This window comes from Pteronotus mesoamericanus, unplaced genomic scaffold (genome assembly GCF_021234165.1).
Source record: "Pteronotus mesoamericanus isolate MK-2021 breed Mesoamerican mustached bat unplaced genomic scaffold, CSHL_Meso_final contig_25, whole genome shotgun sequence".
Taxonomy (NCBI): Eukaryota; Metazoa; Chordata; class Mammalia; order Chiroptera; family Mormoopidae; genus Pteronotus; species Pteronotus mesoamericanus.
Window position 1 is genome coordinate 24964593 of NW_026555105.1, and position 12444 is coordinate 24977036.

The following is a 12444-nucleotide window of genomic DNA, read 5'->3' on the forward strand; positions in this document are numbered from 1 at the left end:
GGTTTTGAAAACCTCCAGCTCTCTGTTTCATGATTAAGAAACATTAACAAGCTCCGACTGGTGCGGCTCAGTTGGCTGTGCATCATCTCACAAACGGAAAAGTCACCAGTTGGATTCCTGGTCAGGGCACACTGGGTTTGTGGGCCCCTGGTTGGGGATATCAAAGAGGCAAATGATCAATGTTTCTCTCGCTCTCTTTGTCCCTTCTTTCCCCTCTCTCCAAAAATAAATAAATAAAATCTTTTTTTTTAAGAAAGAAACGTTAGCAACAAGAGGATGTTGAGGTATCTTTTGTGAATGAAAAAAAGATTCTACGGAAAGTAATCTCTAAAATGATCTGATAATAAATTCCTAAGTGGGCAGGTCATTGTGGGTCGTGAGGCCCCAGGCATATAACTTCTTTAAACCTCATTTTTGCCTCAAGCAAGTCCGGCCCATTGTTTCTGTGCCTCTAGGTTAACACACCTTTGAAATGCTTCCTTTCAGATTCCTTTCTAAAGGTGACCACCCCCCAGAGAATACATAATCTTAATTTCCCTGTAATCCAATCCCAGCCTTGCTTTCTCCCACCTTCCTGTAATCTTCCTTACAGTTGTCTCCTTAATCTCAAATACGTAAAAGAAACTGCAAACTGCTCTCTGAAGCATTTTTTCTCAGTGTGTGATCTTGTTGCCAAATATCCTCTGTTTGGCTCAAATAAGTTATTATAAAAATCCTCTACAGGATTGGGTATTCTTACACTGATACATCTTAAAAATTAAATACCTAGCAACACTACAAATGTTTCTTGAAAGCCTATTTGAAGTGTAGGGCAGGGGGCTATAGGGATGTTCAAAAGGATAAGATGGCCCTTGTCCTACTGGATGTCATCATCTCATAGCAGGAATAGACCCAGCTGCCCACCTACATAATTACAACAGAAGATACAAAATTGTGGGTGAAACAATATGACCAAGGATTCAGAAGAGAAAACTGTTAATGGTCAACCATTTGCTTTAAAAAAAATGTTTTTTTAACAGTTTAACTCTTTGCACAACACTGGCCTAGACAACAAGACTTTGGGAACCATACCTTTATTTTCTGGATTCCTTTTCTCCTTTTAAGAGCAAACACAGTCTCATTAATACTCACTTATCACTCCTTGGGTGTTTGATGTCTCTTTATACCATGTGGCAAAGTAATAATCTTGCATAAGCCCCACTATTCATTCCTCTGATCCTGAACCTGAGAAACTGAGCTGGAGAAAGTTGCACAGCCAGACAAATGGCTCTATTATAAATCAATGATTACCAACCTGGACAGGAAGTCCTGATAAATCCCCTTTTCGTGCTGTTTCTTCCTCTTTTGCAATCTTTGTTGTTTATATTTTATGAGTAAGGTATTTTCAAATCTCCATTAGACTTAGCTGAATACAAAGCCTTAGTGAAGGAGGACTGGTGACCTCATTTACAGAAACGCGGCTACTCTCCTCTGGCCTTAACATTTCAGGGAGGGCACTTCAAATGGCTTCGTGTTTGCATGTTTTGGCGCCAGAGCATAGGAATTGACCCCAGTACCTACTGTCAGATGTTCTTCAGCTACCAGAGCTTCAAATCTCTTCATCAGGTAAGGAAATTACTTCCACAAATTCTCCATCTCCTAGCTTTGGCTTAGGTCTTGCATTTTCAGCCTCATCTCCATTAATAGTTACTGTCATGAAGTGTGTGGTACGGTTTGACAAGGCTGGATCCATACAGACAGCTGGAAAACATTCAGCAACATCACCTGTATAGCCAGTTTCTTCCTCCAGCTCTCGCAGAGCAGCTGCTTCTGAGCTTTTGTTATCATCTATGAGACCTGCGGGAATTCTGGGCAGTAGCCTCCCGTGCGTTGATGGAGCTGTTTCATCAGAAAGACACAATCATAATGAAGAGTTCTCTACAGCACTGGGATAATCGTCACTCCATCAGCCAACTGTCCTTTCTTAGTTGTACATTTCACAGTTTCCTAAGTTCCTGTTTTACCAGTAGGATCCATGTAAGCTGTTTTTTCTAACTTGACCATTTTCCTTCTGCAATGAACTCCTCTGAAATAAAAAACTGTTTGGTTTTTCAAGAAGAATCTGCTGGTTCTTGGTTTTCCATTTTCAAACTAGTTAGTCTTCCCAGTCCTTAGGCAAGAAGTTCACACCCAAGGTGTGGGGTGAAGTGAAGGGCACTCCTGTGGGAAGGGGGATGAAAGCACAAAGCTCGAGTCTGAGGCTGCTGTCTCCTGGGATGTCAGTGCTACTCCCTTTTCATTATTCTGATTATTTTTGCTGCAGGATAAACCACTCCAAAACTTAGAGGCTTAAGACAACCTTTTTATTATTTCAGTTCTCTTGGCTGGCTGGGTTCAGCTGGGAGGTTCTTGCTCAGGGTTTCCTGTGTTGTTGCAGTTAGAAGGCGGGTGGGGGCAGAGTTGGCTGAAAGGCAGATGGGACCAGATGTCCAAGATGGCTTCTCCACTTGAAGTGCGTGTCTAGCACTTCAGTTGGGATGGCTGGAGTAGCTGGGGGCTGGCCAGGCATCTCTCCTTTCAAGTACCTCTCCAGATGGTTATCTTGGGCTTCCTCCCAGCATGGTGGCCTGAAGATAGTCAGACATCTTACATGGTGTCTGGCTTCCCCCAGAGTGGCTATTTTAAATCTACCACCATCTACTTCAATGATTTTTTTTTTTAAAGTAAAGGAAGAAAAGAAGCTCTGACAAGAAGCACAAGGTTAGAAGGAGTTGGATTTGAAGAAGACAGGCTATCAGGACCTACTTAACCATATATTAGCATTTTCTGCCCTCTCCTGCTTTCAAAAACACACACAGAGAAAAATTACATCTTCATCGTATCCTCTGCCTTGAACCTTCTACATCACTTTTTCTGTTTTCTAAAATTTATCATTACAGATTTGAGTTAAAAAAAAATTCTCTTCAGAAAGTTGCAGGGCTGCCCCCAGTAATTTAATCTCAGAGATGTATTAGTTATTTATTGCTATAGATCCCAAAGGTTAGTGTTGTAAAACATTAATCATTTTATATCATAGTTTCTGTGGGTCAGGAATTTAGAAGCAGCTTAGCTGAGTGGTTTGGTTGATGGGAGAGAACCTGGTTCTTCTTGCCAATGCCTACAAAGAATTACAGATCAGCAAATCTGTTAGTGTGCAATCAGGGTTTATTAGTGATTTGTTCCCATGGAAGAGAACGGGCCTAGCTTAGGTGGGGAGTGGATGTGAAAGGCATAGGTTCAGGGAAAAGCAGGGCGGCAAAAGTAAGGGCAGCTGAAGGTTTGGGTGGCAAGTCCCTGGGTGGCCAAAAGCCTGGTGGATCCTTTTTTCTGAGGACATACGTAGTTGGCGAGATAGGAGTAAAAAAGTTACGTATTGATTGACTGGTTAAAATGGTGCCAGCTTTCCTAGGGAAATGTAACTACAGAAACTTAGGTACATGTGTGGGACTGTTAGCCTGAACCCTTCTCTTGCTCCCGACTCCATTTGTTCATCTTGTGAACAGATACATGGCAGGAGGCAGTTAATTAAAGTTGGGGCAGTTATCCAAAGTTATTTATGGGCTTCTTTGGGCACTGTGGACCCTTTCCCATATTTCAGGCCTTGGGGTGAAAGCACAGTTTCAAGGCTTTTTTTCCCAGATAGTGGAAATGCTACATGAAATTTCAATGACTTCCCCCCTCACATACTAACATGGTGTTTCTTGTAATGTTGGGACACTTGGCAATATTATCGGACCAGTCTCAGGACTGCTGAGTTAATGGGTAAGGCATGTCTCCCTCCTCCTCCCTTGCCTTGATTTGCTGTTCATTCTACCTAAGTACCAAGAGGCCCTTCCTGGCAGCCAGGATGCTAGAAGCTGGCCAGTAACAGCAGTGCAGCCTCAGAGTTCTTGCCACGCTGTCTCCTGCCTCAGTTCTGGCTCTAGGTCTCTTAGGAAGCTGTCAGTTGGGCCTGTGGTCATCTGAAAGCTTGCCTGGGACTGGAAGATCCATTTCCAAGGTGGTACACTCACATAGTTTTGGTTATAGGCCGGAACTTTCCGATTCTTTACACAAGGACCTCTCCACACATTACTTTATCTTTCTCATGACAAAGTGGCTGACTTTTCCCAGAGTAAGCAATGCAAGAGAGAGCAAGGTAGAGGCCACAATGCTTTTTGTGACCTAGCCTTGGAAGTCATTCTCTATCATCTCTGTAATACCCTACTGGTCACGGAGATCAACCCTATTTAGTGAAAAAGGGGGATGACACAAGGGCATGAATACTGGGCGGTGAACATCCTTGGGGGCCATCTTGGCAACTGAATGTAGTTAAGCCAAGGAAAGGGTGATGCTGAGGAGAGAAGAGACAAAAGAGGTATGTAATATCGGAGCCAGGAGCATTTTAAGGAAAAGTGAAGCACTGATTTAAGTTCTGGAGCTGGGAAAGGGGTGGAAAGTCTTGAGAGCAGATAGTTCCTCACACATCTTGTCAAAGATAGGAGGTGCCACAGAAGCGAGACGAATGACCGACCAGTTCCTTTTCTCTCAAAGTTATTCTTATACTAATGGTAGGAAACAAGCTGCTCCTGTCCTTAAAAGGTCATTTTCAATTTCTTGGCTGAACAATAAAGAGACTATTTCTCCTGAATAATTAATTGGTTTTATGAACATGGAAAGATATTTTCAGCTTCTAACAAGAAATCAGGGTCACCTAAATGAAATCTTTATTCAGCAAGGACACAGGCTTTCAGGAAGTTTACTTCTGCCAATGTAATTAGTAGTTACTTTACAGGACAATAATGTCCAGGTTTCATGCTGGGATGAAAGGAGGTGATTTTCCCGTTAGTGCTAATTGAAAATTGAAGCAAAGAGAACTTTGCAATCAAAACAGGAAGGGAAACCAGACTGTAACATGACAAGAACCTTAGAGCTTTGTTCCTTTACAATGTGTAGGAAAACAAGGTTTTTTAGACTGCTGTCGTCAGAGCCAAATTTCTTGGAAGAATGCCTTCTACATCCGTCTCTACTTCTTCACCTCCTTTTTCCCTCTGGTCTGGCTGTGCCCCCACCATTTTGTCAAACCTGCTTTCATCATGGTTAACAACGGCCTCCTTGTTGCCCAACTGGATGGACATTTATTGCTGTTGTTTTTGTATTTACTGATTTCTAAGCAGTACTGATCCTATTGTTTCTGGAAATATTCCTCCTGATCTCTGGGATACCATTTTCTTTTTGTTTGCCACCTCCTTGCCATTTATGTAAGTTCTATATCCACTATTCAACCTCTAAATGTTGGGAATCCTGTGCATTTTGTCTCTTGTCTTTCTATGTTCTTTCTGCATGATCTTACCCAATCCCATGCCTTTGATACCATTTAGATGCCAACAATGTCAACATTAATATCTCCATCCTTGATCTCTTTCTGGAACTCAAGGTTTCAAATGCTTTCTTGATATTCTCACTACAGAATTTCACAGATATCACAGTGTGTCTCCTGGACTCTTGGTTCCTCACCTCCTAAACCTATTGCCCCACCCTAAGCCTTACCTGTCTTATAAATAGTACCACCTTTCATTTAGTTGCCCTAGTAAGAAACTTCATTATATCTTGATTCAGTCTTTCTCTTGCTTTCTACATCCAATTCATCAAAAGTGCTGGTGATTTTATCTCAAAAACCCATTTGAAACCTGTCCACCTCCATTACCACCCAATCTCCTTGCCCTATCCAACCCATTATCTACACAGAAAATAGGTGGATTTGAGAATAAAAACCAGATTACGCCGCAGTCTACTTAATATCCTTTAATGGATTTCTACTCTACACTTAGGATTAAATATAAACTTGAATTAAACATAAACTTGCATTCTCTCTAAGCTGCTAAAGGACCTGTATGCCTTCCTAAGTTCATGTTATACCACTCTCTCTTTGGCTTCCTACAGCAGCCCTGTCCAGCCTCGGGGCCTTTGCATATGCTGTTTCTTTTTCATAGAGGCTCTTCCCATTCTCTTCTTACGCTGGTTCTTTCTCTCTCTCTCTCTCTCTTTTTTCTTTTTTTGTTGTTGTTGAGGGGGCAGATTTTAGCTTAATTGTTGTTTACTTGGAGAGGTTTCTTCTGACCATTCTATCTAAAGTAATCCCCTTTATCCTCTTCTTAGTTCCCTTTTCCTTTCCATCAGCATGGTTATTCCCATAGTTATAATGCCAGCCCATTTTTTCCACAAATGAGGATAACTAGAGACTTTAAGACTTGTTAAATTGGAAACAAATGAAAGACAACATAAAACAATGAACTACTTCTTTCCTGAAAGGGGAAAGAAGTGACCAATCACACTCAATAGCAGCCATATCTAAAAATTGGTAAGGTAAATCAGCATCTGGAACCAATAATAAAGACATCCTTGAGACCCCCTCAGTGGAGAGTGTTTAGCTAAACAGTTCCTGTTTTCTTCCAGTGTTGGCCCTCAATGACACAGTTATTACACTCAAGTTAACATGCAAAGACTGGAAGAATTTTCTCACGACAAGTCTCATTTCCTGTGTTTCTCATTGGAATTTATTGTTGCTCTTTTTTTCCTCTTCTAAGACCAAACTCCTGTGAGATGGACATTGTTTTGATGGAATAAGAGAAAAAGGTTTGAACTAAACTTAAGTTATTTTGTATATGAATGCATGAAAGAAACTCCAGATTAGAATCTGGCACCTTAAAATTCTTCAATTGATAGAAAATAACACTGAAAAAATACATCCTTTCAAGTCTCATACACACTGAGCTGACCACTTGATACACTTGAAGTTACCATTCGCTTGGTTAAAACATATTCAGGAATCTGAATTCTGTTCTAATACCTTAACAGCGTCTCTTAGGTTTTGTGAATTAATCACTAAATGGCCCTGACTGGTGTGGCTTGGTTGGTTGGGCATAATCCCACAAAGCAGAAGGTCTCTGGTTCGACATCAGTCAGGGCACAAACCTGAGTTGTGGGTTTGGTCCCCGGTCAGGGGTGCGTGTGAGAAGCAGCCGATGGATGTTTCTCTCTTACATTGATGTTTCTTTCTCTCTCTCTCTCTCCCCCCCTCATTTCCCCTCTCTCTAAAAATAAATACATAAAATCTTTTAAAAAATCTCTAAATGTTGGGAACAAATCAATAGCAAGTTTTCAGTGGAGTTTAACCCATTGAAGCTCCTATTTTCCAACATTCATAAAAGCCATAAATCTCCTTTGTCAAGTTACAGATCCTGAAATTCTAACTCACAAAGCAGCCTAGATTCTGTGAGATGAATTCAAATTACCCCTGAAGGAATGCTTCAAGCACTTCAAAATAAGTCAAATCCTTCAAAATAAATCATGAAACAGTGAGCGAATAGATAGAATTCTCTGGGAAGAGTGTATTTTTCAGGGAATAGACCTGTGTTAATAAATCTTCAGACAACTAAAATGATTTTTGTGCATAGAATAGTGTGTCACCAGATACCACAAGGTCAAAGATCGCAGGCTCATCTGTCCCTGAGGAAACTTTAAAGAGGAAATGTGCCTTGTTGTTCATATTTGTTTCTGTGGGGGAAAAAGCTTATTTCAGAGCTAAAATGCCTTTTTAAAAATATTTTCTCCTGCCACTTAAAGACAATCCTTATTCAGAACCCAATTAAAAAATTAAAATGATATGGAGAGAAGCATTTTGTTTTGTTTTTTGAACTCTAAGGATCAGATGATTGGGCAAAGAGATTGTTCTAAACCATCTAAGCATGTTATTTCTGTTAAGACCATTTTCTTGGCTGCTTCTAAAGGGAATTGCTTATATCGAGTGCTGTAGCTTAACTTCCTTGTAGAAATTTACATTAATTTGATCTCTAATTCACAATGTCTGCTGAACTTCTGGAAGAAATTATAAGATGCCACGAGCTACAAAATGTGGCTCTCCCTTTATTTCTCAACAAATGCAGACAGGATATATTTCTGATTTCAATGAGTCAGCAAAATTGGCCAGCCCTGAGCATGGTGCCTTTTCTTTTAATTGGTCCCTATGGGGCTGGGTCTCCTTCAGACACCTCCACTTTCAGGAATTAAGGCATGACACACAGCCAAAATATTTTAAAGCTAGAAGAGGGACATTGGGAGTATCTTCTCCAAAGCTCTTATTAAAAAAAAAAAATCATTGACAAACCTTTGATTTTAGAGTTGATAAAACAAAGCAGAACTCTCCTACATTCTCAATATATAAATGACTTAATTAGAAAACGATCACAAGACATACATTTTAGAGGGGAGATCTGAAAAAAGGAATTAATTTTCCCGCTCAGAGTATTCCTTACAATCATATTCCCACCCTAGAAGAAACTCAGGGTGATGCTTTTGTACTTGGAGGTTTTAGTCAGCACTGCTAGCAATTGTTTATCTGTGGAACAAACATAGTAAAACTCAACTTTTACTGTGGTGACATGTCTACATATTCTACCACCCTCTTCCCTTGACAAGGTGACACTGTCAAAAGTTCATTTTTCTTCCCATACCTTATTAGCTCCAATCATAACTGTACACTGGCCTGTCCAGCCTCCCCTTTCTGTGCTTTTTATCTCCCATCAAAGCCTGTTCTTGAATAAACTCACTTTAGCCTAAATGCCTGGTTATGATTTCTGGCAACGCTCTTAGATGAATGTATATTTTGTCAAGAAGAAACACCGTAGGCCGAAAGAATGAATCTGTCATTGTGGAATTTCCAAACCTCTCATTTTAAAGAAGAGAAGTCTGAGGCTCCAAGAAGCCAAGGAGAAACGCCTGAGGTTACCCTGCTGGCTAGTGTTGTGTCGAAACGGGAGCTCCTGGCTTCTCATTCCATACCCCTCTCCTTTCTTGCTACCCAGGTATCTTGCCATCAGACTTGGACCTGGGTCCTCATCAGGTCCTTCCCTGAGTGATACATGGCCCTGAAGCTCATTTATTTGGTCTGGAGCAACACCTTGAGGGTGTGGGCATAAGGACAGTTCTCGAAGGTTTTAGCATTCCAAGCCCCTTCAAAGAGTCCAGTGTGGACATGGATCCCTAAATCCTAACCCTGAACTCCCAATCTCCCTACCAGTGTAATCACCACACTGTTGTCCCTGTCCATGAGTCCATTTCCCTTTTTCTTTTTGGCTCAGCCCTATCCGTGTAATTGCAGATAGGACTCTGCATTTCCTAGTTGCCCATCAGGGAACTGAAGGCTCCTACACACACAAACCCATGTAGCCTCCCAAAGACAGACGTTAATTCTCAGACTGTGCAGGGTAAACCCAAAAAGAGGAAGTAAAGCATTTTCCTAACACACCCTATAATTTGCATAGTTATTTCAATGAATATAAAATTTTACATTTCTATATAAGGTAGTATTATTCATTTCTTTCTTTAATTGGCCTTGCTCTCCCTTTTCGCCTTTCAAATGGTTTTCTCAGGCCTGTTTGGAATATGAAAGAGGTCTGTGACTGAGCCTCAGCATTTCTCAACAACTGCTCTCAGCTACACAAAGACCCGCTGAAGCTCTGAAATAAACATTATTTGTGTGTGTATGTAATTACTTTAGGCTATTTGCACTTAACAATATTCTATTTCCTGCTTAAAAAAAGAGAGTCTTGTGACCCAAAGCTGCAGTCAAAGTATCTGTTATCCAGAGTAAATAAAGAGTTAATGTCCTGGACGTTGTGACTCAGTCGGTTGGAGAATCATCCTGTAACCAAAAGACTGTGGGTTTAATTCCGGGTCGGGGGACATACCTAGGTTGTAGGCTCAATCCCTGGTTCAGGTGCATGCAGGAGGCAACCAATCGATGCTTCTCTCTTGCATCTCTCTCTCTCTCTCTCTCTCTCCCGCCCCCACCCCCCACCCCCCGCAAACCAATGGAGGAAAAAATGCCCTCAGATGAGGATAAAAATAAATACAAGAATCAAAGTTGTCAAGCTCCACATAGGACTCTCTGTACTATCATGAATGCATTGGAGAGGTTTCCTGAAAACTACAATAGAGATAATACTAGAGCTTACCTCACGTGACTGTTGGGGGATTTCAGTGAATTCATATATAACACAAACACGCACATAGAGCCTATAAGTAAAATGTTAAGCACAGTACCTGGCACATACCAGCTTCCCTGAACATTTTTTTGATTATTACCATACACATATCTGTGGTTTTCACATGAGATTTCAGTTTTCAAAAATGTTACTGCTTAAAAATTGAAAATCTCAGCTCTGGATGAAACTTCATACTATAGGGAAAGAAAGTCTGAAATATTGTCCAATAAAAACCTTTGTAACTTTGAGGAGCCCACGCTTAAAAGAAATGCATGGTCTTCTAGTATATAAATCAGCCATGGGGTTTGAAAACTACATGGATTACTAACATTGGTAGGGCACTTCTGATGTGCTGGAAGAATTGATAATTAATTCTCCAAAACATCCCCAGGAAGTAGGTTCCAGTAACATCAATGCTATTTTACCGTCAGAACTTGAAGTTAGAAAATAAAGTAAATGTATTGGTTCACAGGTTGATAAATCCTGAGGTAGGCTGGCTTCAGATGTGACTGGTACAGGTGTAGTTGGAGCCAGTGGCTCAAATCTAGTGATTATTTCTCACCTCCACTTTCACATGTTGGCTCTAGGCTCAGCAGGCTTCTCTCATCACCTTAAGGCATCTGTCAGCAACTCAAAGGCTACATGCTTCTTTGTTCATGTCCAGTGACAAAGAACATCTCTTTGGTGAATCTTTAGGAAAACTAGGAAGAAAACTGATTCCTTTTTCAGAGCCTTCAGACCCCTTCTCATTGTTTCATTGCCCGAATTCAGAAATCAATGGGACCTGGGGATAAGGAAAGGATGGATTTTTTCCAAATGCCATGGGCCTGAGACAGAGCACGGAATAAATCACACCCAAATAGGGAAGGGAATTTCCCAAAGCAAGTTCAGGGTTGTTGCAGATTTTTACCCTGGGAAGCAGGTTCTGAGATGAACATTAATATACGGATGTACTAGGGAGTTCCCTTGTGAGTAGCAGCCATGGAAAGGAAAGGAAGGCAGCAGGGCTGACCAGAGGGAGAAGCTGGGCTGCAAAGGATTTCAACAAGCATTCGGCAACTCTACAGGGGCCTCTGGAGCTGGGATGACCCTTCAGGGGTATCTTAGTCAGAGTAAGATGGGTGGGAGTAAGGGGGCTGAGCCTTTATACCCCTCATCTCGTGAACTAGACATTGTATGCGGGGTGCCCAGGAGAATGCATGGCCCTATGGAAGCTGCCTCCTTTTAGGAGAAGGCAATTCCTGGAAAGGCACTCAGCTGTCAGCTGACAAGACTTTGAGCAGACTTTCTGGCTGGGAAAGGAATCTGGGCAGTGCATCCCAGGAATCATGAAGCAGTTGTGGGAAAGGAAACCAGTCACTCTAAGGGCTTCTAAGAAACAAAGCCCAGGTCTGCAAACTGGCCTCTTAGGCAGCACTGCCCCAACTTGTTGCTTTCTGCTTGATGTGCGTGGATTTCTACACACTGACCACTGCAGAGTATTTCTGGAAAGAATCCCAGATACACAGTATTTCAGTGTCAGCTGCCCTTCCACGTGTGTTGGGTAAGTACTGGTAACTAGAGGGCTGAACGTGACGAGGAAACAAGTGGCACTACACTTTGTCATGTAGCTGGGGAGACAAATTGTCTGGCCACGCTCTCACCAGAGAATTATCCAATTTGAACAAATGAGGAATAATGAAGAACTTGGAAAGATTACAAAGAAGTCTCTACAATGGTGAATGTTTTTCTGAATCAGCACAGCCAGGAAAGAGAAAAGACTGCAAATCAGGCCTTGGTGATCTCACAATGTGAGATGATCCCTTCTACATCGTGATGCAAAACTCAGCGTGCACACACATAAAAATTATGCTGATAGTCTCCTTCTGGCAAGTACACTGAATTATTTCATTCCTGACAAGATAATCAAAATCCTACAACCATTAGGTTCATTTTAGCAGCATTTTATCACAGATGTTTTGGGTTTTCATAGATAGTGAAATTAAAAACACACCTATCAGAAGAAAACCTCCTGGCAGCTTTAGAATACCTGGAGTGAGGGGGGACCCCTGGCCCAGCTTTAGAACGTCAGCCCGTGAAAGCTGCATTCAGTAAACTACTTACTCATGTCTGGTTCCCATGGCAACAGCCACTGAAGCTGCTTCACTGAATAAGACTGAATGTGATCTACTGCCAACATGGAAATATAAATCCTCCCCTATTCTGTTTTTCAGCATTTCTCTCTCTGACATGTTTTGTGTTACAAAGCAGGACTTAGAATGCTGCCTGTATTTGTCTCCCACTTCCTACACTCACCAAATTTCAATGGTGAAGCCTCCTCTCCACTGTGTTTTCAGTGCCGAACACAGCAATGGGGAGAGGGGAGATTACATACCTTCTAAAAAGGGAAGTAGTTTCAGAT

At 41.5% G+C, this 12444-nt stretch overlaps 1 pseudogene; it reads right to left on the reverse strand.

The window, feature by feature from the left end:
• Window positions 1-1476: 1476 nt before the first annotated feature.
• On the reverse strand, window positions 1477-2123 carry LOC129070529 (ADP-sugar pyrophosphatase-like; annotated as a pseudogene).
• Window positions 2124-12444: the final 10321 nt, after the last annotated feature.